Raw genomic sequence first — 26,344 nt, 5'->3', positions numbered from 1 at the left:
AGGCTCCCACATTTTTGCAAGTATGTGGTTTATCTTATTTAAAGCCTAGAAATCTAAACAAGTTGTGTACATCTTTTTTCCCCTTTACAAGCTGACAAAATCAGCCCAAAATATGGGCCCTGTATTAAATCCTCTACCATCAGTGGATGCTCCATCAGCTATGGGTAGCGGCAGCGTGACTCAGGAGAGAAAATGGCTTTCTCCTAATAGTGTTTTCAATTTAGCCTTTGCTCCATTTTCCTCTTTTTTCCTTTGTTGTTAGAAACTTTTGTTCTGTAATTGTATCAAAATTTGAAAATGTTTTTTTGGGTGCAATCTGTAGGAGGGAAGCTGGGCTGCCCTCATATACATGTACCCCTCCAGCTAGATGGGCTGAATCATCTGATTGGTCTGTGCTGGGCCCTCTGGCTTTTATAGGGCAGGAAGGCTGCTTTGTTAAATAACAAATTAAATTAAATTTGCTGTTTGCAGATGGCCATTAAGAGATGTCCAGGGTTCATGCCATGACATTTTGGTCTATCGTAACTGCTTCGTCATGCCACTGTTTTCCAATCTTCTCATCTTTTCATGGCAGCCCACTTGGTGGTGGCTCTGCCCAGGTGTAGCATCTCTGGCCGACTTGAGGATTCTTCTGAAAGAAGTGTGGGTTTTGCTATGTTGAACTCAGCTCAGCTTCATTTAACCCACTTTTAAAAGTATTGTGAACCTGTCCCTTTCCTCACACATCTCCAGCACTTACTCTGTCTCACTGAATTCAGGATGTTAGAGGAAGTTTTGCAGGTGAAGGTCTTTTGGAAGGAGGTTTGATTTTTTTTCGGTTGGCTATGGGGCATTTTGTAGATTTTATGCAGTGAAGGTTGAATCTCCAGGAAGAAGGTTCAGTGTAGCATGAAGAGGCATCAAGAGGAGCAAACTACCAGTGTCTAATAATACCAAGGCTGATAAATCTGTAGTCTGGTACAACAGATCAAGGCAGTGCTGCCTGCTCTAAGAATAATGCCATCTCCAAAGCATGTGGAGGAAGATTAACTGTTTTTCCAGCAACCTGCTGCCATCTGTACAAACCATTTCCTAAAATACACTGGTAAATGCCTGTGGGACTAGCCGCGAGCCTGGTTGTGTTTGCAAACTGGTACCTGAGTCGTTGGTCCTGTCTGCAGGGTTGGGAATGGGCAGCCTGGGTGGAGGGACAGCAATGGGAGCAGGGCAGGTCCGAGTGCATGTGTGGGTGATGCTGACTCTTTGGAAGCAGTGGGAAAGGAGAGATGGCAAGCGCCAGAAAATTGTGAGGTTTTTGAATCCTGGCTCAGCAGAGATGCCTCCCAGAGCATCAGTGTTATTAAGCAGAGATTGGCCACCTTCGAGCAGTGCGGTGGTGGTGTTATTAAATGATCTCTGTAGAGATGAGAAGCTGTTATTTCTGCAAATTCACTTTGAGCCAGATCCCGCGGTCTTTGCTTGCATTCAGCAACTTGGTTTTCTCAGTCCTGTGGGTTTCCCTGAGAGCGATTGTGTGCTAAACCCTGCTCAGCTTGAATATTGGTGGAATAGTCTGGTCTTATAACTCCAAGTGTTATATTAAAATTCTGTAATTAAAAGGGGGAGAGGGATCTTCAAAGCATTCTCCTTTTCATAGCACTGTCTTGCTAAAAAAAATGTAACTTTCTGAGAGAAGCCTTTGTGCTGAAGTGTGCATCTCCACAGAAGGAAAAACAAATACTGAGTCTGACACAAGCTCCATTCTTCCTTGAGGCCTGTGAGATAGCAGCATAAAACGTGACATTTAACATCAGCCTTTTCTAAAGGCTTCCCGATAATTGTGAAAAGATCCTGTTGTTCAGACCAGTCATTTTTCACAGCTCTTCTGCAAAACCTCTGGAGAGGGAAGATCGGGAGCAAGAAACCCGCCCTCTGGTCTGGGAAACACTGCATGAAGAGGTCAGTTTAGCATTTTTGTTACTTCAAAATTGATAAGGTTTCAGCTGCTTTGCTTGTATTTCTTTCTTTTTTTTTTCTTTTTTTCTAGAAACTGGTGAGTTCATGACCATGAATTCAAAGCTTGCCATACTTTAAATGAGTCAGGCATGTAAAGAGCCCATTCCTGCAAAGTGATCCATTATTCTGATGACCTCTCCTCATGGGAAGGCAGGGTTAGTCACTTGAGTTTATTTGGTGTCCTGCTGTCAGCTGTCACTTGTTTTATACGGAAATTGTGAGCTCTGTGAGGTAGAAAGTGTCATTCTGGCTGCTTGAAGTTATACCACCCAGGGCAGCGGGGCTCTGAGCCAGGGCTGAGGTCTTCATTGGTCTGAAATTATTCCAGGGAAAACATTTTGCTTTGCAACTGGAAGGCCCAAACAATAAAAAAACCTTTTGAATCATGATAAGCCAGTTCTCATTTGATGGTCCCAAATTCTTTTCTGAAAGATCAGGGAGTCTATTTGAGGTCTATAACTAAACTTTTGAATATGCTCTCTGTTAGAAAAGTAAACTTGAATGAAACATACAAGTTGTAGTGGCTTAAGTGGTGAAAAGCGTGAGTATGTCAGGACAAGGCCTTATCAAAAATGAGTTGCAGAGGTGCAAGCAGAACATGGGTTCCCAAATCCCTGCTGCTTGCTCTGTCCCACTGTCTGTGACATTTCTTGTCATGAAGCAGGGTAAGTTTTACCTCCATCAGGATGTGACAAGAAGCTTGATTTGGGCTAAAGTTTTCTTGGAGAGTACGAGGCTTGTGTGTGCTCACAGGGTTGGGATCGAGTGCCCTCTCTCTTCCCGTGAGCACACTGGATTGCTGCTCGGAATGCTTTGCCTGAATGTCAGCTTTCGGGTTCAAACTGTGCAAAATCATCCATTTCCATCTGGCTTTGAGTTAAAGTCATAAATAGTTCTTTGGCACCGTGAGAGAAAAGTGAGGGGATTATCTCAATTCACAGCCTGCTTTGGGATGGTGCTGACACCTCCCTGAACTTTTCTTGGGGGGCTTGAGCTGAATTTCAGATTTGTGGTGAAACCTGAATGTGGGTCAGCACAGTGCTGCCTCAGAGACAGCAACAAAAACCTTTGCTCGGTGCTATTTATAATCTTTTAATTTGTATTCTGGCCTGCTGAGCTCTCCGGGGGGCTGAAATAATGGTGACCGTAACTCGGCCCCTGAGAATGAACCCGTTCCAGCAGGGCCGCTCTCTTCTCTGGCTATTGAGTCCAAATTAAACAATCCCATTGACCTGTCTTTCCCCCTCTCAGAGCGGCCTTATAACATGGCACAAACACAGGCAGTGCTTTTTACAACCCATGCGGCACAAGTCGGGAGAAATTGCTTTTAGTTGTGCTTCCCCCGGAAGGTTCCCAAAGCCCAGGGTCCGGCAAGTGCTGACCTTGCTCCACAGGTCTCACTCCAGTTTCATTGAAATCCCTCAGATCTTGGCAACCTACATGTTGTGAGGGGCGTAAAAATGGAGCTGAAATTCTGGCAGGTAATCTGAATGAGGAATAAAATAAAAGGAAGGTGCCTGTGGAGTAAGGAGAGCTGTAGTCAAGTGTGTTACTTAGTGCCGGTGATTTCTGCTGTTGCTTGTCACAAGTCCTTTAACTTTTGTCATGTTTCCATCTTCAAAACCATCGTGTGCCTTGCTGGCTTGTTTTATAATATGTAATTGATAGACAGTTATTTGCCTTGCATTTCGTATTTAGCTGTTACAGGATTTTAAAAGCTAGGAAAGACTGTCGGATCATCCATTTTAACCTCCAGCATGTCACTTTTTTTTTTTCCCCACAAGGTGCTTCTCTCTGGATCCTGATAGCCTGAGTCTTAGGTAGTCTTAAGTATTGCTGTTATCCCTGCTCTTGCTTGTACTCAATATGTTGTTGTAACTCTTAAATATCTCTAGATAAAACCATGTCAGGCCTCTTTTCCTTCTTCTCCCCTTAGCACAGCCTCCAGCAGTGCAGCAGCAGTGCTGGGGTCTTGCTTCTCTGACCATCATCCCTGAACTTCTTACAAATGATCTCCACACAGATGTTTTGCGATTTTTTTGTTTGGTTGGTTTGGTTTGGTTTTTTTTGTTGGTTGGTTGTTTTTTTTATTCTCCTGTCATCTTTGGTGTTGATCCTTCAGTGCTGTAATTGAGGTGCTTTGTCCACAACTTGCTCAGGGCTGCTTTTGGCCCTGTCGCAGCAAACTGGACTTGCAGCAAAATGTCAACTTTTTAGATGAATAGGACGTTGGGCAGCATTGTGTGCCTGCTCTGGGTATGCATTTTTTTTATCTCACAAGTGACTTTGAAATAAGATAGTATATTGATTTTTTTTTTTCAATTTTTTTTTTATTTCTCTTAAGGTGCATGGTTGTTATTTAGAACTTTTTTTTTATATAGTGAATCTATGACATTTTTATAAAGCACTTTTATTAGTAGCAATACACACAGGCTGCAGCTGACTGGCCAGATAGGTAAGAGCTTTCTGCTTCTCATCCAAGGAACCAAAGTACATTCAAGCTGGGGTAGGAAGCAGAGTTGTAGAGCAGGGAAAGGGACTGATTTAGGATTTTGCACCACTCTGAGTGCAGTTCTTGATTCAGAAATTTAAGGTGTGCTTTCTCGTGAAGCTTGTACCTGCAGCTAGATACTTGATTCATGGGCAAATTACTGTGAGGTGCTCTGTGCTGATACATCATGGTCTGCAGGCACATATTTGCTGTTGTCCTGCAGTGAATGTGAAATAATTTGAGAACTTATTTCACTGGAATAACTATGTCCTGCTTGCCATGAAATTAAACATGTGCACAGATTTTCTAGGGAATGTGATTCAAGATAACATGTTTCAGAATATGGAAGAGACCGTGACTGGGGGAAAGGGGTTTTGCCTTTGTACACAGAAGCAGTGTCTGCTCACCAGTGAAAACAAATATTCAGAATTGCCTCATCCAGCGATTTCCTTGGCAAATTCTCAGTATTTGGTATCTTTCTTGAAATCTCAGATCCATCTGTTTCATTACAGTGTGAGAATGGCAGATTCAGGCTTGGTCTCTGAACCAAGAAAAAGATCAGTCAGCTCTCTGGTAAGGGGGAACATCTCCTTTTCTCCTCTACCCCTGAAAAAAACTGAAAGGTAAAGAACAATCCAATGTGTGTGTGTGTATATACATATTTATTTTACCCTTTAAAAACTAATTCCCAGTTTTTGAGGCAAAGAACAGTTAATATTTAAGAGAAATAGTCTGAAAAATAGAAGCAACTCAGGTGCATTAGAGAATAGCACTGTGGAGAAAGATTGGAGAGTGAAGGTAGCATAGGCTGCATTTGTCCCTGTATTTCTTTTTTTTATTTTGGCCCAGGATCAGGCATGGAGATGCCAGTTCCTGGAACTTTAGTATTGCAAATGCTTTTTGTTCCTGTCCCGTGTTGGTGCTTCTCTGTGCTGCTATACGTTACAAGCAGGTGAGTGGAGGTCTTGCAGCAGGTGAAAAAAGATAAGGAATTAAATTGGTCTTGTATTTGTTACTCAGTTGTTACTGCTTAGGTGCAATATATGTTGAGTTCCTTTAATCCTGTGTTAAAGTAATAGAAGCTTAAAAAAAAAAAAGTAATGTGTGAGTACACGCACACTCTTTACTGTTGGTCAGTAAGCCCCGGGGAGAGGAGTTTCATCATCTGCTGGCTGAGAGTTTAAAACCACCAAATCCCTCCCCTGTGGAGATAAAGCCTTTGTGAATAGTTCATTATCAAAGTCTCTGTTTTGCTCTGAAGTTCTTCTTTCCTTCAGAGGAGCACCTATTTCACAAGCCTTTTGTGTTGATGACCTTGGGAGGATCCCGGTGTGTTTGTGGCTGTGCTGGCTGGCAGTTGGGAAGGGAGAGAAGGGTCTCTGTGCGTGCTGGTGCTCTGTGTGTCACTAACTATCCCCTCCGCCTGTCCAAGGGAGGTGACATGTTATTTCCTACCTCTGTGCTAAGCAAGAGCATCACTGTGCTGGGCAAGGGCATGGTAGCTTTCACTTGGCTGCCGTATTTGCCTCCTTGCTGGCAGCTAGGATTTGTGTCCTGGGGGGGATAAACATGGCCTTTTGCACAGTTTTTTTTAAAAAAAAAAAAGATATTCATGTGGTGCCTGGCAGTTCACTTTCAGCCAGTGCTTTGATGTGTATTTTCAGAGCGGCTGTGACACTGTGGATGAGGGATGGCAACTAACCTGAATTTTGGTGGAAAAATCAGGCAGGCAGTTTCACTGTGTGTTAGAAGAAATAGATGATATACTGGAAAATGATGCTGTGAGGTTCTCAAGACAAAACTATTCTTTCCCTGAGTGTTAGCATGGTTTCTAGTTGTTTTCCCCCTCTGCTGTAAATGATGTAAATGTAATGGATAATTCTCCTTTCTCCCATGTTTCTGACTGGATGTCTGAGATTTCACCATTACAGTCAAGCCAGTGCTGAGGTGATGGTGGAGTGGGCCTCCCCTCAGCTTTGCAGCGGTTGTAGTTGGATGAAGCTGACTTCATTTTGTATCTCTGCTCCTCCAAACACTGTGACAAGTTTTGGGCTTCGTGCCTGTTTGTGAGCTGAATTCTCAATTGAACCTCCATCTTCAGCTCATGAGACTGCAGATTAATATGGCCGATGGCTGCTCCCCTCTGGAAAGTGTTGCTTACAGGATGCAAACTCCAAAAGCAAGTTTACTGTTTGAAAAAAATTGCAAAATGATCAAGTATTCCAATTTTAGTTTTGATTTCTAAAAACCACATGGGCATTTAATGCTCTCCCTGATCCAAAGGAAACAAACTCCAGGTTGAAGCAAAGGACATCTTATGAGAGCTCTGTGTGAAACACTATTGGAAAGTGAATAGCTTCTGTAGTGGGTTTTGTTTTCTTATTATAGCGTGCACATCCATGGTCCCTCTTTTTGGAAGAGGGAGCATTTTTGTTTTGCTTATTCAAGTGTTCCAAACTTCCCCTTTCTCTGAATGCAGAGAAAAAAAGCTTCTCTCTGCTCTAGCAGAGCTTTTTGCTGTGCATCTCTGTGACATCCAGCCTGGTCCAGTGTTGTACACGGGTGTGCAAACCTGTACAGAGCCTGCCTTGCTATGCAGAGGGTTTCCATTAATCTCCTGCTGCTGTCACCTTTTGGTTGTGCTCTGCCTTTGTAGGTTTTGCTTAATGTTTGGTATTTCAGGCCGAGAACAGTGCCTTTTAATCAGGCTGCAAATCACTTGATACTTTTTGAGAACTGTGTAATAGCGATTTGCTGTCAGCGTCTCAAAGCTGCAAAGAAAGTTAAAATAAATTCTTAACAGAACAAAGGGTGATCACCTTTTGATGAATCAACTCCAGGCAGTTAACATAGTAACTATAATGTCTGCAGACATCTGTCCTCTCCCTTTTGCCAGCTCTCCATATGGCACAGAGTTTGTAGGCTGAGAGCAAGAAGGAAATGTGAAATGTGTTGCTTTCTTTCCCGGGGCCATTCCCCACCCAGCCGCCACCATGAACAAAACCTGGAATTGTCACCTGTGTGCCCAGAATAAAGTGGTGCTTCTTCATAACCCCTTCAGAGCCCAGAAGGTACCTGTTGTCACAGCAGCATCCAGTGCTCTGCGAAAGATAAAACCACTTGTGAGCACAACTTCGTCACAAGTAAGATTTTTATTAGCCGTGGAGGGGAATGTGTGCATTTTGGAGGACAGTTAGGGTCTTTGGGGTATGGAGATCGTCAGAGAAGGCACTAGGCATATTTATTGATGTATTTTCCCTGTAATTCAAAGCTCAGGCAGCCAGATAGCCTAAAGACTGATACAAGATACACTGTGCCTCAAACCCACTGCATCTTAGGGGAAAAACAAACAAAAAACCCAAACAAACAAAGCCAAACCAAAAACAAACAAAAAAGCCCCCTGCAAAAAAACCACAACCAGCCAAAAAACCCACAAAAACAAACAAATCCAAAATCCCACCAGTTTTGAAAGTAGCTTTTATTTTAAATTCCTTTGTTCTTGGTACACAGCGGGAAGAAAGTTTAAAAACAATCTAAAACCAGCCAGAAAATAATATAGGTAGTTGATAGGTAGGAGAGAGAAGGAGAAGAGAATGCATAAGTAAATAAATAAAATCTTGCCTTTTTTTTTTTTTTTAAATTTTTAACCACTACCATAAAAGAGAAGTTGTCTGTTGTTCTTCTGTTGCTTGGATGGCTGATGAAAAAAGTTTCTTGGGGTGATGGCAAAAACTAGTCAGAACATGTTTCCATTCGTGTTACTCACTTGCTGTTGCAACAAATATGAGAGCTTTTCTGACTGTGACTTTCCTCTCTCATTTCATTAGATGCTGGGCAGCAAACAGATTGCCAGATCCTTTGATAAATGGTTCCTGCATAACGTGGTCATAAGGATTTTGTGAGCTCTTGAGGACTGGGGGCTGGGATACAAACATCTGCTGCTTTGTGAATTGGCTTCATCACCCTCTTGTGGCAGCCAGTTACTTGGCTTGAGTGGGACAGGGGGAATTTTTTCAAGATGTTTTGATTCATTGCTTTTTAGTATTGCTACATCACTTCTGATCTCATCTGGGTGAACATCAGTGCCCAGGTGACCTGAATATCCTTGTTTGTTGTGACTGAGCCCATTCTCCATTGATTTGGAGGTGACATACGTGGGATGTGCGGACACGAGGTATCTGTAGTTGGTCCTGCATTGGCAAGCCTGAATTATTGGTTTCCTTTGCACCGCTGGGATAAGAAGATTGGACTTGTGCTGAGTTCTGTAGAAGCGAAGAGGCTTCTCGCTAGCATGCAATGTGTTCCCCCTTTTGAGGTCGTAAAATTGCTTGTTAAATTAGTGCCAACTAGTAGCTAAACGGGTGGTGGAGGTTTAGTAGGCAACCCTGCGTTTGTGGCCCTAAACAATGTGTTGATTTTATATTGACTTTTACAGTATCAGCAGGTGAATACTTTCTTTTCGTAAGGAAGTTAAAGCACTGAGGGGGAAGAAGCAGGGGAGCACAGGAGTAGAAGTAAGGACAAGGAAAGGGAAATAAATGATTTCCAGCTGTGTCGTAACTGTACTTTCTGACCAAACTTTCTGTATGTCCAAATGTCTGGAGTCCTTCCAATATGTCATTGAATAGATCAGCAGTGTTATAGGTCAAAATCCAGAAGATTGCTTTATTCAGCTAGGAGGGGGGAGTATTTGAATCATGAGACTTGGAGTACAGCTCAGTGCAGAGAGGGGATAAAATAAATTGGGGGAGCCATTAACAACAACGATTAAAAATTATCATAGTGGTACAATAATTGGTACCACATCAGAGTGAGAAGTCCTCCAAGCCAGTTGTATTAAGTGTTCGTTTCTGAGAGGCTGACGAAGATTTATGGCTTCTTTTCTATAAGTCCCATTTAGTCTCTGTAGCGCTACATCTTTTACTGATGCACATAAGAAACGGTTACTGTTAATGGCTGAGGCATTTCTGTGGAGGTTATGTTTAAAATCTGATTATTTTGGGGGAGAGGGATAAATGTTGTAGACCTTGGGCTACTTTTTGCAAAGGATATGTTGTTGTTAGAGTATTTCTGTAGGTATTGATTGACTTAGATGCAGCCTGACTTCTCCTGGTGAACGATGGCAGCCGTTTTCTCAGTGTGCTTTGTGTCACAGTGGGGCACTTGTGGGCTCCTCGATGGCTTTGAGGCACTTGTTAGATAACGAGTCTTCAGCACCTCAAATCCTGGGGTCAGTTTTGGGCCCCTCATGACAAGAAAGACCTTGAGGTGCTGGAGCGAGTTCAGAGAAAGAAACAGAGCTGGTGAAGGGGCAGAACACAAGTGTGATGGGGAGCGGCTGAGGGACCTGGGGGGCTCAGCCTGGAGAAAAGGAGGCTGAGGGGAGACCTCGCTCTCTGCAACTGCCTGAAAGGAGGTTGGAGTGAAGGGGACTCAGTCTCTTCTTCCAAGTAACAGGTGATGGGATGAGAGGAAGTGGCCTCCAGTTGCACCAGGGGAGGTTTAGATTGGATTTTAGGGAGAATTTCTTCCCAGAAAGGGTCGTTGAGTCTGAGCCAGGAGCAGGAGGAATGTCTGCTGGGGGGGCCATGGAAGTGAGGCCTTGGGGTTGGCAGCTGCAGTGGCTGGGCAGGGCCTCCCTGAGAGGCACCTCGGCAGGGCCTTTGCAGCTCCTTCCCGCCCTTATTGCTTCTGGAAAAAGCCCCAAATTTCGACTTGTCAAGGAAATTCCTTTGGAGGCTGCTGAGGTGATGTTGGAAGTGTCCTCCTGGCAGCAGCCCCCAGTGAGGATGTGTTCTGCTGTAGCAAACCATGAGTAAGTAACGTAGCCCTTCATGTCCCAGACCTTTTTTTAAAAAAAAAAATTACAAATAAAAATGATACAATTTTGTATGCAAAATTGTGTATATGTACAATATATATGTTTGCAACTTGCATATATTTTTCAGAAGGAGAAGTACGCTTTATCTGTCAGTACTTGCTGCCACTGTGGTCTTTGAACTTGTAATCTCCCTAAACATCTCTTGACCTTCATAGCTGTCTGGCTGGTATTTATTGTTTTAGCGATGTGTTTATCCCCCAGCTCTTTTCTGATCCTGCCCTGATTTTCACCCTGAGACTAGGGGAGCAGAGGAGAGGGAGGGGAAGTTAAGTGCATCCCCAGAAGCCTTTCACCTGGCTGGGAAGGAAGAGGGGGACGTGGGAGTCTCCAGCGGTTGACAGGCTTTTTTATCTCTAGATGCAAGTTAAAATAAGCCCGTGAATTAATGTTACTTGTACTTTGTCCCTGCAGAGTGATGTGGTTTGTCTGCACTCCCCTGCTCTCAGCAGAAGCAGTTGTCCAAGTCAGGTAGAGCCTGTCACTAACCCATCCAGGTATCCTCCCTGCCTTGCCTGAGGTTGTCATAACTGAGTGTTCAGCCTGATAAATCTGCAGCAAAATAATTTAAAACAAACAAACAACAACATAGTATTTTGACAAATGTGTAATGCAGAACATGCCACTAAGAACTTTTCTAACTATTTAAATGTGGCTTTGGGTTTTTAGGAAGTATTAATTAGGAGTTTCAGTCTCCGCTTTTCTGTTTTGCAAGATGACAGAAGTGTTTCAGGACGTGAATAAAACAGTGTGGAAGTATGGCTGTACAGAATCAATAGGTTCACACTGCTGCTCCTTTGGTTAGTGGCTTACCAATATTAGCCCTGAACAGTATTGATCTTGTTTTTGCACTTCTGCTACAGGATAGCTTTGCTTTGCACCACAGAGATAAAAGTTGCTTGTTTTCTGTTTGCAGTGATTTTCATGCAGGCTGCCTTTGGAATTGCCAGTGTTACGAAGACGAGCTCTGACTTTGCTGGTTATCTCTGCAATCATTTCTGTTCTGCCTCCAATAACCACACTGTGGTGTTCCTGATTATTCTTCTTGCCCTTTCATTTAAGGTGTGAAAACCTTCCCAAGTGCTGTTTGGTTAAGAAGACAGAGGAACATGTTTTAGCGTCTGGGTCTTGATGTATTTCCCAGGAACTTTACCAATTTAAATAACAGCAGTGAGCTATAGAGATGAAGTATAGTCCTGTAAGCGTGGACTGCAGGTGTACTCCATGAAACTCTGTGTGACAGTGGCTTCATTAGATAGGGTGAGCCAGTCTGACTGATAGTTTCACCTAAACTGGATAAAATCCTGCTGCTGGCTGGGAGATCAGCATTCAGAACAGAATCAAAGGTGCTGGCTGTTTCTGCAAGGAAAAATAGTGTAATGCTGCCAAGAGGAAGGCACAAGGAAGTCCTGTGAATCAAAAGTACTATGTCAACTAATTCAGGATTCACCCTTCTTTTTTTTTTTTTTTTAAAAAAAAAAGCCCATCCCAAAGTAGAAGCTATAATTCTAATTATTCCTGACATGAGCTTTTTAGGTCTATAGTGTTTGCTCTGACAATGCTGCCATGCATGGTAGGGAAGGCTCTGATGCTGCCTCTCTGCTACCAGTCATTTGTAAATGAGAATATCAAGACTCAGATCAGGACAGAAAAATGTATGTAGATTTTGCAATGAAGGAGGATGGTGTAGAAGGGACTTGAGCTTTTGCTGAAGGAAGTGTAACAGAAATATGATGGGGATCCAGGTCATGGAGAGCCTGCCAGCACCAGCCTTCATCTGCAGAAGGATAGTGTTTCCTCCTGGTTCTCCTCTTGGCTCACAGGAGGCTGCCCAGTGGTCTGACAGTTTTATGCAACAATAATCTGATTTGTCACATTGCACACACCTTCTCCATTGAGTAAATAGAAAATTACTTTAAATTATTGTCAGCTGGGGGGGGGGAGAATCTGGGGAGTCCTATTTTATCCAGCAAATTGACTTTATTTTCTCAAAATCATGTATCAGCCAGAATGTTTCAATGCAACTGAAATATTTTCTGTTAAGAGCACCTTAGTTTCTGAGGATGAAATGCTGTGAAATGAAACATTAAACTGAATAATAGGAAAAGCTAAGTTCAAAAATATTCAAGTAGGTGTTTTGATTATTTTCAGGAAAACATAAAATTCAGGAAAAAAAGTCCTTTGCTCTGATCTGAGCCCCACATCAGTGGTTTTAATTCCTAATGCTTGATGCTAAACTGTTCCTGGTGATCGCATCCAGTTTGACAAATGCTATTTCTGTTTTATTCTATAGTGAGACAGCCCTGGCTAGGATCTTGCTCTGTGGGCTTATGTATGATACACCTCTGAATTATACTGGCTGCATTTACACTGAAACTACTACCCACTACTGATCTTCCAGACAGTTGGGGAGGAAGCTGCATCCTGTAGTCTGAAGGGAATGAAGAAAGATTTCAAGGCCTTGGGATGGTTGGTGAAAGAGTCTGGGGAGCAAGTTACTTTCTCTTCCCTCCTTCTATTTTTGAATGATGACTTGGGATGGAATAGAAGGATCCAGTCCATAAATGCTTGGCTACAAGACTGGTGCTACCGACAGGGCTTTGGGTTCTTTGATAATGGCTGGTTTTATAAGACACCAGTCCAGACAGTGATAAGTGGGAAAGGTTTATCTCACAGAGGCAAAAGGATGCTTGGGCAGGAATTAGCAGGGCTCATTTGGAGAGCTTTAAACTAGATTTGAAGGGGAACAGGGTTGTAGCTGGGCTTGCACGAGTGGGGCAGTGCTCTAGTATTGATGAAGACCGGGAGGCCCCCCATCTCCCTAGGGTGAAATCGGTGTGCTCAGCTCGCTCCCTGAAATGCCTGTACACCAATGCGCGCAGTATGGGGAATAAGCAGGAGTTAGAAACCTGTGTTCAGTCAGGAGATTATGATCTGGTGGCAATTACAGAGACATGGTGGGACAGCTCACAGGACTGGAATGTGGTCATGGATGGCTGTGTCCTTCTCAGGAAAGACAGGCCAGCCAGGTGAGGTGGTGGAGTTGCTCTTTACATGAGAGAGCAACTACAATGTATTGAGCACTATCCAGGGGTAGATGAAGAGTGAGTTGAGAGTCTGTGGGTGAGAATTAAGGGACAGGCTGGCAGGGGTGATACTGTTGTGGGTGTCTATTACAGGCCACCAGATCAGAGTGAGGATGTTGATGAGGCCTTCTACAGGCAGCTGAGCGTGGCCTCACAGTCACAGGCTCTGGTTGTTGTGGTGGATTTTAACTACCCTGATGTTTGCTGGAAGGACTGCTCAGCCAGCCAGCCACAGTCCAGGAGGTTCCTCCAGTGCATTGATGACAACTTCCTGATGCAAATGGTGGTGGAGCAGACTAGGAGAGGAGCACTACTGGATCTCATTCTCACTAACAAGGAGGGTCTGGTTGAAGCAGTAAAGGTGGGGGGCTGCCTTGGTTGCAGCGACCATGAGATGGTGGAGTTCAGGATCTCAAGTAGCAGGAACAGAATACCGAGCAGAATCACAACCCTGGACTTCAGTAGGGCCACCTTTTGGCCTTTTCAAGCAATTGCTAGGGGAAATCCCATGGGACAGGGTACTTGAAGGCAAAGGCGCCCAAGATAGTTGGTTAGCATTCAGGGACTGCTTCTACCAAGCTCAAGATCAGTGCATCCCAACAGGTAGGAAGTCAAGGAAGGGAGCCACTAGGCCTGCTTAGTTATACAAGGAACTGCTGGATAAGCTCAAGTGGAAGAGGAGAGTCTACAGATCATGGAAGGAGGGGCTGGCCACTTGGGAAGAATATAAGGCTGTTGTCAGAGGATGTAGGGAGGCAACTAGGAAAGCTAAGGCCTCCTTAGAATTAAACCTGGCGAGAGGGGTCAAGGACAACAGAAAGAGCTTCTTCAAATACATGGCAGATAAAACTAACACTAGAGGCAATGTAGGCCCACTGATGAACGGGGTGGGTGCCCTGGTGACAAAAGATACAGAGAAGGCAGAGTTACTGAATGCCTTCTTTGTCTCTGTCTACACTGCCGGAGGCTGTCCTGAGGAGCCCTGTGCCCCTGAGGCCTCAGAGGAAGTCAGGACAATAAAGGAGTCTGCCTTTGATGAGGACTGGGTTAGGGACCAGTTAAGCAATCTGGACATCCATAAATCCATGGGTCCAGATGGGATGCACCTGCGGGTGCTGAGGGAGCTGGCTGAAGTCATTGCTAGGCCACTCTCTATCATCTTTGCCAAGTCTTGGGAAACGGGAGAGGTGCCTGAGGACTGGAGGAAAGCAAATGTCACTCCGGTCTTCAAAAAGGGCAAGAAGGAGGACCCGGGCAACTATAGACCGGTCAGCCTCATCTCCATCCCTGGAAAAGTGATGGAACAACTTATCCTTGGTGCCATCTCAAGGGCATTTCAAGGATAAGAGGGCCATTAAGGGCAGTCAACATGGCTTCACCAAGGGGAAGTCGTGCTTGACCAACCTCATAGCCTTTTATGAGGACATAACCAGGTGGATAGATGATGGTAAAGCAGTGGATGTGGTCTATCTTGATTTCAGTAAAGCATTTGGCACAGTCCCCCAAGCATCCTTGCTGCTAAACTGAGGAAGTGTGGACTGGATGATCGGGTAGTGAGGTGGTCTGGGAACTGGCTGAAGGAGAGAAGCCAGAGAGTCGTGGTCAATGGGGCGGAGTCTGGTTGGAGGCCTGTATGTATAGTGGAGTGCCTCAAGGGTCGGTACTGGCACCAGTACTATTCAATGTATTCATCAGTGACTTGGATGAGGGACTAGAGTGCACTGTCAGCAAGTTCACTGATGACATCAAGCTGGGAGGGGTGGCTGACAGGCCAGAAGGCTGTGCTGCCATCCAGCGAGATCTGGACAGGCTAGAGAGTTGGGCGGGGAAAAATTTAATGAAATATAACAAGGGAAAATGTAGAGTCTTGCATCTGGGCAGGAACAACCCCAGGTTCCAGTATAGGTTTGGGAATGACTTATTAGAGAGCAGTGTAGGGGAAAGGGACCTGGGGGTCCTGGTGGACAGCAGGATGACCATAAGCCAGCACTGTGCCCTTGTGGCCAAGAAGGCCAATGGCATCATGGGGTGTATTAGAAGGGGGGTGGTTAGTAGGTCAAGAGAGGTTCTCCTCCCCCCGTACTCTGCCCTGGTGAGGCCGCATCTGGAATATTGTGTCCAGTTCTGGGCCCTTCAGTTCAAGAAGGACAGGGAACTGCTGGAGAGAGTCCAGCACAGAGCCACAAAGATGATTAAGCATCTCCCTTATGAGGAAAGGCTGAGGGAGCTGGGTCTCTTTAGCTTGGAGAAGAGGAGGCTGAGGGGTGACCTCATCAATGTTTATAAATATATAAAGGGTGGGTGTCACGAGGATGAAGCCAGGCTCTTCTAAGTGACAACCAATGATAGGACAAGGGGTAATGGGTACAAACTGTAATACAGGAGGTTCCACTTAAATATGAGCAGAAACTTCTCAGTGAGTGTGACAGACACTGGAACAGGCTGCCCAGGGGAGTTGTGGATTCTCCTTCTCTGGAGACATTCAAAACCTGCCTGGACACCTTCCTGTGTAACCTCATCTGGGTGTTCCTGCTCTGGTGGGGGGATTGGACTAGATGGTCTTTTGAGGTCCCTTCCAATCCCTAACATTCTGTGATATGTTTTGGGTAAGGACTATGTTAAATTGCCTTTTTTTAAAATTGCTTTATTTAATTGATGGCCATTTTGGATCAACAGAGGTGGGGGTCTTGGCCTGTCTTTTAGCTGAAAGAGTTTTCTTTCCATTTAGACCTGGCCTTTTTGGGGTCTTTTTACTTTGGAAGTGAAAGTTATTTAAATGTAAGCAGTGGATGAAAGGATCTTAATGTTACATTTTTAGCCATCGGTTGGCTCTGTTTATGTCTGATAGATTTCCCGTCGCAGACGATCTATGTTCTCGCTTGCTCGGATCCACACTGATGCCAAGTGCTAAACAATGGCACTATATGTCTTTCTGTACAATTTGCCAATTTTGGTTACTTTTGAAGCCTGGTCTTCCTGCTTTGCCCTTGTGAATCTCCCTTACAGGGAGAACAAAATGAACAAAGGAGTGATTAGCAAAATGTTTAGGGCTGATTTCTCTTTGTCATTTATCCCCTTGTTTTATGAACTAGAGTGCTTACTCGTCTTACGGTAAAATAAGTCAAAGTAAAGATGTAGTAAAAAGTCATCGTTTGTTGTTTACTGTGAATGGCTTTTCAGATAATGGAATGAAATACTAGACTGCAAATCGACTTCCAGCTATGACCTTAAATAACAAAGGTTTTCCTTGCTGCTTGCTAGGCTTAGGAGGATGTTTTTAACAATTTGGTTGTGCTCCATCCTACAGAAATTCGTGGAATTTTGCCAGTAACCTCTAACTAGAGCAGTGCTTTCGAAACCCTGTCCTGCAGAGGATGGGAACCATGAGCTTCCTTTCGCAGGGAACATTTCAGGAGATACCAAAATCCTTCCCCTACATTCATCTTGCACATCAAACGTAGTTATATTTTGGTATTTATAGAGTCCCTTGCAAAATATCACAAGAGGCAGGCCCCTACATCAAATTAATTATCTTGCCTTCTAGTTGCCAGAGGTGCTTAATTTCTTCTTCAGAATTGAATGTGATTTCTGCAAGTAAGTGTTTCTCCTCGACTGTTAAGACATCTTTTTCTAGGTGGAAGCACTGCATGAGAGGTAAAATCGAAAGTAGACTTCCATAGTTCTCTCTATATATATCTATATAAATCACCACAAATAAAGGTGTTACTGCAAATTTTGCAGCTATTATACTTAAGGTATATGGAGACTGTTTACTGTTTCCTTAGAAGTAATAAAAGCTGAGTAATTAGGTTAGTTGCAGAGTCTCAGTGGTACAGCCATCCCATTTCAGTCTGACGGTATCTGATTTTGCCAGATGCCTGTGACCGAGTTACACATTTACATTGTTCTCTTGCTTGTACTTGCGTGTACTTTAAAATATTACAGAAGTTCATTGCCTCAGTTTGGCAAACTACAAATGAGAGCATTGTTGCTGATTACAGTTGCTCTAGTCCTGCAGTAATTTGTCTAAAAATTAATTTCAATCCCATAATGTCAGAAGGAGTCAAGTCGGAGTAGGTTTACTTGAGGAAACTCTGAGAAAGTTTCAGTGTGGGTTTATGTGTGTGGTTTTTTTTTTTATTTATTATCTTTTTAATTTATTTTTTCCCCTCTCTTCCTTACATGACATTTTCTGAGACTGTAGATAACCTGTGGAAAGAACTGCCTTCATTTTTCCTGTGGCACTTTCAGTGGCTGATGCTGCGTCCTAGGCTATTAAGAAATGTGTTTAATTTGAGGCTTACTGAGCCAGGCATATCTTGTAAATTGACATATTTCAAGCCAGGTGTATTTTTCTCTTTTGGCTGTTTGCTACTGATTCTCAGCTATGAGGCATGAAAATAGGGTAAGTGACTTGCATTCCTTACTCAGCTGCTCAAGACAATTCCCCTCTTCAAAAGCATGTTTGTCCTGATTGTCCTTGCACTTAATTTCTGCAAGAAAGCAGTCAAGGAATTAATTAATTTTAGCCTTTCACCCACCCAAATGTTTTATTGTTTGGCGGAAACTTTATAGTACACTTTAAAAAGCAGACATGCTTACTGGAGTTAGTAGCTTTTCTTTTGCAAAAAGCAAATATGTTGCTTCAAAAAGTACATATTCCACGAACACTTGGATTCAGAGCTGTAAGAAGATGATTTATTTTCATTCTTGGTGTGAATGCTTAAGGTTGACCACCTGTGTTGACAAATAAGACAAGTTTCTTAATTACTAATACTCATTTTTGCGAGTACTCACAAAATACAAATTATAGCTAAGATTTCTCCAAAGCAGCGAGGTCAGGAATTTTTAATAAATTTTACTTCTGTCCAGGCTGTTTCTTAATTTGCATCATTTGGTTGAATAATGTAACCCTCCTAATACTTTCCAAGCCACTTAGACTCAGCTAATCACTTACACTTACCTTCAGCATAAACCTCATTGATTTTTATTTCTCATTGAAAACATCAGTAGTAGCAAATATCCTATTGGCTCTTAGTCTATTAGAAATAAAATTATATTAAATGTCTTGTGGGGTGTGAAGAGGTTAATTCAAGGAGAGTTGTCCGAGAAAGTCATCCTGATGTATAACATGAATCTATTTTACATTTCAACAACGTCACCCACCAGCCAAAAATAGCAATGATCATTAAAACCCAATTTGCTGCTAAACATTCATAAACATTTAATACATCATAACAGATCTGAAAGACAATTAAACTTAACCTTTTCCTGGATAACTTTCTTCTAAAAATGTGTTATTCACCTGGCTCTTGCCATTAATCTTATTTGCCAGTGATTTTTGTTTTATTTGACAGTGTGCATGTGCTTACAAAGTTGTATGTATAGGTGATCTGTCATTGTTCCTCCACATCTTTCAAGAGCAGTACATTTTAAGTGGGAAAAGCAATTAACCTTGGTCATACTGCCTGTTAATTTCCTAATCAGCACAAAAAGTGAAGGAAATTACATTTTCTTAGTGCAAAACAAATAATATCTGTTGCTATCCCCTTGAGAAGGGAACAGTAAGCAAAAGCTAAAGAGGCCTTTTCCTGCCTGGAAGAGGAAAGGAAGAAAATTAGAGGTGGGCTGAAGGAGACAGAGAAGTGGAAGAGAGAGAGAGAGTGGATAAATGAATACTGAAAGTATTTTAAAGGCTCATTCAGAGGTGTTTAGGAGTATTCCTACTTTTGAACACTCCTTGAATTTTCTGTAATTCCCTTTGGCTAATTTTCTCCTCTGAGGCTGTCCCTTCCTCAGGTTAAAGCAAGACGCGATGCAGAATGCATGCCATCACTATTAGAGTATTGGTAAGACACTTGAATAAATGGGGCTGGTATGTGTGAAAGAGGGGATGCCTCAAAATACGAGCTCTGCCAATGCAGCAAAGGGAAGTTAAAATTTTGCTGACCCTGGAGACAAGCTTATCTCCATTTGCAGTGCACACACTGCACATGTATTATTTGTCACAGAAGAATTGCTAAAGGCTCTGTGACATGCAAATAAGCGTTACGAGAGTATTGTCAAACCCGGGCTTTCAGCATCATGAATCATTCACAGAAAAAATTATGAGATTTGATTAAAAGTCATGCAAATTTTAAATCAAGTAAATATGTTGCGTTATGTTTATTTACCACCAGTTTACTGAACCTCTGAGCTGCTTTTGGGTCCTATATTTCAGCTTTTCTCTGTGAACAGAAATTTACTTGAAAGCTGAAATCCTCATTATTGCAAGAAGCTGCCACATACTGAGAGTTTTGCAATGAAATCACGACTGTTGGCAATACTGTGAGGAGTGCTTGCCTGGGTATTGTTTCCCCTCTGTAAAGCAGATGTACTACAAACTAAGATATTTGAGAAGGATGACATTATGTACGTATAAGATCCTTCTTGAAAATTTATTAACACCTCTACCAAAGTGTGCAGAACATGCTTGTAATAATTGCTTTATACAACCCTGATACTGGGTTTTTTTCAGGTGGTCAGAAGTTTATGATGCTGTGCAGCTTGTGCAAAGAGCTGCCTAGCTTTTTCCCAAGATGTACAGAGGGTGTTGGGGTGGTGGAAGGGCTGACTTGCTTCTTGTGAGCTGCTTGGGCAGGCAGCATTTCACTAGCGAGAGTCCCAAGTTTTTGCTAATCAGTTTTTGGAAAGCCTGATCCTGGGGCAGGAGTGCAATACAAATATTTGCATATTTTACCACATCCTCAGATGATACCCTGCACCTTTGGAAAGTTTTTGCATGTGTTGTCATATATTTGCATACATGCAGGGACCTTGTGAATGATGTACCTTCCTCTTTTAAATCTGTAATGAAGTACGTTGCTGAGGAGAGCTGGCAGGTGCTTAAAGAAAGGCTGGGCCATTCCATAGCTGTGATATTCATGTGTACAATTCAGTATAATCTTTATAAGCCTCTGGACTATGTTTCCAAGACTTTCTTTTCCTCTTTGTTGTTCCTCATCCTGCCATGTGAAGTCACAAGATGTGTGAATAGCTTCAGTTTTAGTTTGGTTATGATTGCTGAAATTCTTTGATCCTGGATTGAATGGGAAAACCAAGAGGTAGCCAATAGCTTCCACCTACCAAATTCAACCGGTCTGTGCTTGGGTGTGTTCTTATCAAAGGCTTGATTAATCTGAGATGAATTAACTCAGTTAACACTTGTGAGTTATTTTGCAGTGAATCCTGTAGTGTATCTAAAGAGTTCTTTTGTCACTTCGAGTTATAGCCAAAACAGGTGGTGCTTGAGGCTTGGTTTGAGTCGACTGCAGTTCCTCGCTGCGTAAGTCACACTGCAGTGATATTTGAGAATCTAGACAGTGTTGCTGTTGTTGCTTGCTTTTCAGGTTTTTAAAATGACTTCTCAGAGTGCTACGTAAGAGAGAAAGGAGGTGTAAAGGGCAGAATGGTCTTAAGTTTTCAAACAATATGGGTAAAATGAATTTTAGTACAGGATTGTGCAACTAGGGGCAAAGGTGCAAGTGCTCGTTTTAAATTTAGCTTGAAAATATCTTGGAGTTTTTTGCGCTTGGGACTGAGAAGCTTCCTTCAAGTTGACAGCCCCAGCAGAGACGTGAGAGAAGGGGAGACACAGGCAGGAGCAGGTAGAAGCACAAGTTGGTGAGTCTACTCACCCTAGGAAGGCTCCGCTTGGTCTCTGACAGTGCATCACATTGAGCAAAGTTAAAACCTGAAATGAAGAGCCAAAAGCCATGGCTGCCATTTGGTATTTTGAGAAACAAAAGCCTGTTTTCCTGAACTCTGTGAGAACTCTGACTTTATGAACATTTTGCAGTACAGGATGAACCTTTTCTTGGGCTACATGCAGACACAGATAAAAGTTTACACACAATTCAAAGCGTATGGGTTTCGGAAACTTTTTCCTGACTTTTTAAAAAGTGTTTATGGAAAAATCTAATAAACAACCACAGCCCTGTCGTGGTAACTTCAGTGAGTGTCTAGGAGTGAAAGTACATGTGGTTCTGTTGAAATGCCAGGAGTGCAGCCTCCTGCTGCCCTGTTCCCTGGTCTTTATGCCCTCAGTAAGGTCTGTGTGACCTTTTGCATGGCAGGTTGTCTTTGTGCCACTGCAAAGTGACCATGGAGCCGTATCCTGAGTACCTGACAGGGAAAAGGGTTTGAAATAGGGTAAAGGTGGAAAGGGCTGGGAGGGACAAAACTTTACTTTTGTAGCAGCGGAGAAAATAAGTAAATAAATGTGTTGTGTGGGCAACTTTTGACCAGAAGGGTTGCAGCAATACTGTTGTTTAGCTCTTCATAATGGGAGTGGAAATACAGGTAATTCTTTTACTTATTTTCTAACTTTAGCTTGCAGTTAATTAATTTATTTTTGCAGAGACTACATTTTTTTCCCCTTTCTTGCTGGGTTTATTTCTCATCACTCTCTTAGTGAAATTCTGAATATTGTCTGGAATAAATTGTCTCAAGTAGCAGATGCTGAGAATGGGTAATTGTATTTGTGGTTCCAGCTACGCCTATCAGCTTCAAGGAGTTCATTACTTCCAAACTTTTTTTTTTAGTTGCCTTTGGCTTTCTCCTGTTACGTCTGTACCACTTTGAGTTGGATTTTTGGGAACTGCCAGCATGCAAATCAGGTTTGGGTGATGCTTGGCAGCAGATAAGAGCATGAGGGTGTCATGGGCAGCCCTATGGGCAAAGAAAGATCGGTGAGCAGAAGAATGTTCTTGTAAATCAGTGCAGGCTGCATCATCTTCATGGTTCAAGTCCAAACCCCTTAAGGTCAAGTGTAGCCCTTAAATTTTTCACAGTGATGGTGTATTACCTTCTTGCGTAAATAAATGTTAATGCTCGGCACTGAACAGTTCACAGATGCATGCTCTAGTTTCTCTCTTTTCGGCTCTGTTTTACCTGGCGATAATCCAAAGGTGAAGTGAATTTTGTTTTGCAGGCCTCTTTTTTTGCATCTCATAATGCTGCTTGAAAGCGTTGTGTGACCACTAAGACAAAGGGTCGTTCCACGCCTTTCCTATCTGGCTGTTCCCTTGCAGATATCCAGTGCACAAACATGCTGTGATTACTTGATTACATGACATAGAAAACCACCTGGGTTAGAATGTGTTTGGTTAATATAGTGGTGCCCCGTGTTGTTAAACAACTTCCGCATTTCTCCAGACACATCGTGGATTTGTTAGCATTTTTGACTAGATGATGCTCTTCCAGTAGGATAAAATGTTTGTTTGTGGTTATGGAAGTTACAAGACATGAGTTCCTAAAATTGGTGTTTGGACTTGGCAAAGAACAGGTGAATCCTTTTGCTCCTTCAGCCCCAGTCCAAGAGATGACAGAAAAATCCTTGAATACCATTGTGCAGGAAATATATAGATGGATTAAAAAAATTGTAAAGGCCACTGTGTAAATACTTTATCAACAATTAACCCTGCCCACAATTAACGCTGCCCGCCAGGCGCTGGGAGAGGCAACCAGCTGTGACGCGGGTGAGTATCACCTACACTGTGCTGCAGCGGCAGGTGTGGTAGCTCGTGCAGCAGGGCGCAGAGACTATCACTCCTCGCTTGTTAGACCCTCTCACCTACTGCCAGTGTCCCTGACTGTTGCCGACCATGGTCTCCTCCAGGAAGAGGGCTTGCCTAAAGAAGACTCTGTCGACTCAGACAGAGCTACTGCCTCAAACCGTGGCTGTCCAGGTGTCCGGCTGCAGGGAGTGCCAGAGCCTGCTGCTGCCGGGGGAGGGAGGCAGCATTCAGCCTGCGTGAGGTGCGAGCAGGTGCAAGATCTGCTCGTCATGGTTGCAAAACTTAAGGAGGAGATTGAGACACTGAGGTCCATCAGGGAGTGTGAAAGGGAGATCGACTGGTGGAGTAACTCCCTGGCGTGCCAGGCAGAAAGGCCCCAAGGGGGAACCCCCCAAAAGGTGATGGACCCCCCGCCCTGTCGGGCAGAGAGGGAAGATCTGAGAGAGCCCCTGCCCTGTCGCTGTGAGGCAGAAGTAGGGGGCCAAACAGCTGAGGAGGGTTGGAAGCAAGTTCCAGTTAGGCGTCGCGGGCAGCCCCCCTCCCTACCTGCTTTGCTTCCCCGGGTGCCCCTCCGTAATAGGTTTGAGGCCCTGGATATTGAAGAAGATGTAGGTGGGGACGTGGTGCAAGGGCCACCTACGAGGTCACATAGGAAGAGGCGATCGACTCCACGCCTCAAGACTGCCTCCGATAAAAAAGAAAGAAGCGTAATTGTGGTAGGCAATTCCCTTCTGAGAGGGACGGAGGGCCCGATATGCAGAGCTGACCCTCAGCATCGGGAAGTTTGTAGCCTACCTGGAGCTCGGATCAGGGACATCGCCAGGGCGCTCCCCAAACTGGTGTGCCCAACGGACTACTACCCACTGCTGATCTTCCAGACAGGTGGGGAGGAAGCGGCATCCCGTAGTCTGAGGGAAATGAAGAAGACTTCAAGGCCTTGGGACGAATGGTGAAAGAGTCTGGGGCTCAAGTTATCTTCTCTTCCCTCCTTCCATTTTCGGGTGATGATGTGGGATGGAATAGAAAAATTAAGTACGTAAATGATTGGCTTCGGGACTGGTGTACAGGCAGGGCTTTGGGTTCTTTGATAACAGCTGGTTTTATAAGACACCAGTCTGGTCAGTGATACGTGGGAAAGGTTTATCCCACAGGGGTAAAAGGATGCTGGGACAGGAATTAAGCAGGGCCATTTGGAGGGCTTTAAACTAGATTTGAAGGGGGATGGGGTTGTAGCTGGGCTTGCATCAGTGGGGCAGCACGCTGGAATCCATAAAGACCAGGAGGCCCCTCAGGCCCCTAGGGTGAAATCGGTGTACTCGGCTCGCTCCCTGAAATGCCTGTACACCAATGCGCGCAGCATGGGGAATAAGCAGGAGGAGTTAGAAACCTGCGTTCGGTCAGGAGATTATGATCTGGTGGCAATTACAGAGACATGGTGGGACAGCTCACATGACTGGAATGTGGTCATGGGTGGCTGTGTCCTTTTCAGGAAAGACAGGCCAGCCAAGCGTGGTGGTGGAGTTGCTCTTTATGTGAGAGAGCAACTACACTATATAGAGTACTGTCCAGGTGCGGTTGAGGAGCGAGTTGAGAGTCTGTGGGTGAGAATTAAGGGGCAGGCTGGCAGGGGTGACACTGTTGTGGGTGTCTATTACAGGCCACCAGATCAGAGTGAGGAAGTTGATGAGGCCTTCTACGGGCAGCTGAGCGTGGCCTCACAGTCACAGGCTCTGGTTGTTATGGGGGATTTTAACTACCCTGATGTTTGCTGGAAGGACTATTCAGCCAGCCAGCCACAATCTAGGAGGTTCCTCCAGTGCACTGATGACAACTTCCTGATGCAAATGGTGGAGGAGCCGACTAGGAGAGGTGCGCTGCTGGATCTCGTCCTCGCTAACAAGGAGGGTCTGGTTGAAGCAGTAAAGGTGGGGGGCTGCCTTGGTTGCAGTGACCATGAGATGGTGGAGTTCAGAATCTCCTGTGGTGGGAGCAGAATACCGAGCAGAATTGCAACCCTGGACTTCAGCAGGGCCGACTTTGGCCTGTTCAAACAATTGCTGGAGGAAATGCCGTGGGCAAGGCTGCTTGAAGGTAAAGGGGCCCAAGATAGTTGGTTAACATTCAGGGACTGCTTCTACCAAGCTCAAGATCAGAGCATCCCCACACGTAGGAAGTCAAGGAAGGGAGCCAGGAGACCTGCGTGGTTAAACAGGGAACTGCTGGGCAAACTCAAGTGGAAGAGGAGGGTTTACAAGTCATGGAAGGAGGGGCTGGCCACTTGGGAAGAATATAAGGCTGTTGTCAGAGGATGTAGGGAGGCAACTAGGAAAGCTAAGGCCTCCTTAGAATTAAACCTGGCGAGAGGGGTCAAGGACAACAGAAAGAGCTTCTTCAAATACATGGCAGATAAAACTAACACCAGAGGCAATGTAGGCCCACTGATGAACGGGGTGGGTGCCCTGGTGACAGAAGATACAGAGAAGGCAGAATTACTGAATGCCTTCTTTGTCTCTGTCTACTCTGCCGGAGGCTGTCCTGAGGAGCCCCGTACCCCTGAGGCCCCAGAGGAAGGCAGGGCAATGGAGGAGTTTGCCTCAGTTGATGAGGACTGGGTTAGGGACCAGTTAAGCAATCTGGACATCCATAAATCCATGGGTCCAGATGGGATGCACCCGCGGGTGCTGAGGGAGCTGGCTGAAGTCATTGCTAGGCCACTCTCTATCATCTTTGCCAAGTCTTGGGAAACGGGAGAGGTGCCTGAGGACTGGAGGAAAGCAAATGTCACTCCGGTCTTCAAAAAGGGCAAGAAGGAAGACCCGGGTAACTATAGACCGGTCAGCCTCACCTCCATCCCTGGGAAAGTGATGGAACACCTTATCCTTGGTGCCATCTCAAGGCATATCAAGGATAAGAGGGTCATCAGGGACAGTCAACACGGCTTCACCAAGGGGAAGTCGTGTTTGACCAACCTCATAGCCTTTTATGAAGACGTAACAAGGTGGATTGACGATGGCAGAGCAGTGGATGTGGTCTACCTTGACTTCAGCAAAGCATTTGACACTGTCTCCCACAGCAGCCTCACGGCAAAACTGAGGAAGTGTGGAATGGATGATCGAGTAGTGAGGTGGACTGCAAACTGGCTGAAGGAGAGAAGCCAGAGAGTCGTGGTCAATGGGGCGGAGTCTGGTTGGAGGCCTGTATCTAGTGGAGTGCCTCAGGGGTCAGTTCTGGGACCAATACTATTCAATATATTAATCAATGACTTGGATGAGTGAATTGAGTGTATTGTCAGCAAGCTTGCTGATGACACCAAGCTGGGAGGAGTGGCTGACATGCC

Source organism: Caloenas nicobarica, chromosome 4, assembly GCF_036013445.1.
Source record: "Caloenas nicobarica isolate bCalNic1 chromosome 4, bCalNic1.hap1, whole genome shotgun sequence".
NCBI lineage: Eukaryota > Metazoa > Chordata > Aves > Columbiformes > Columbidae > Caloenas > Caloenas nicobarica.
Note: the sequence above shows the minus strand (reverse complement) of the source record.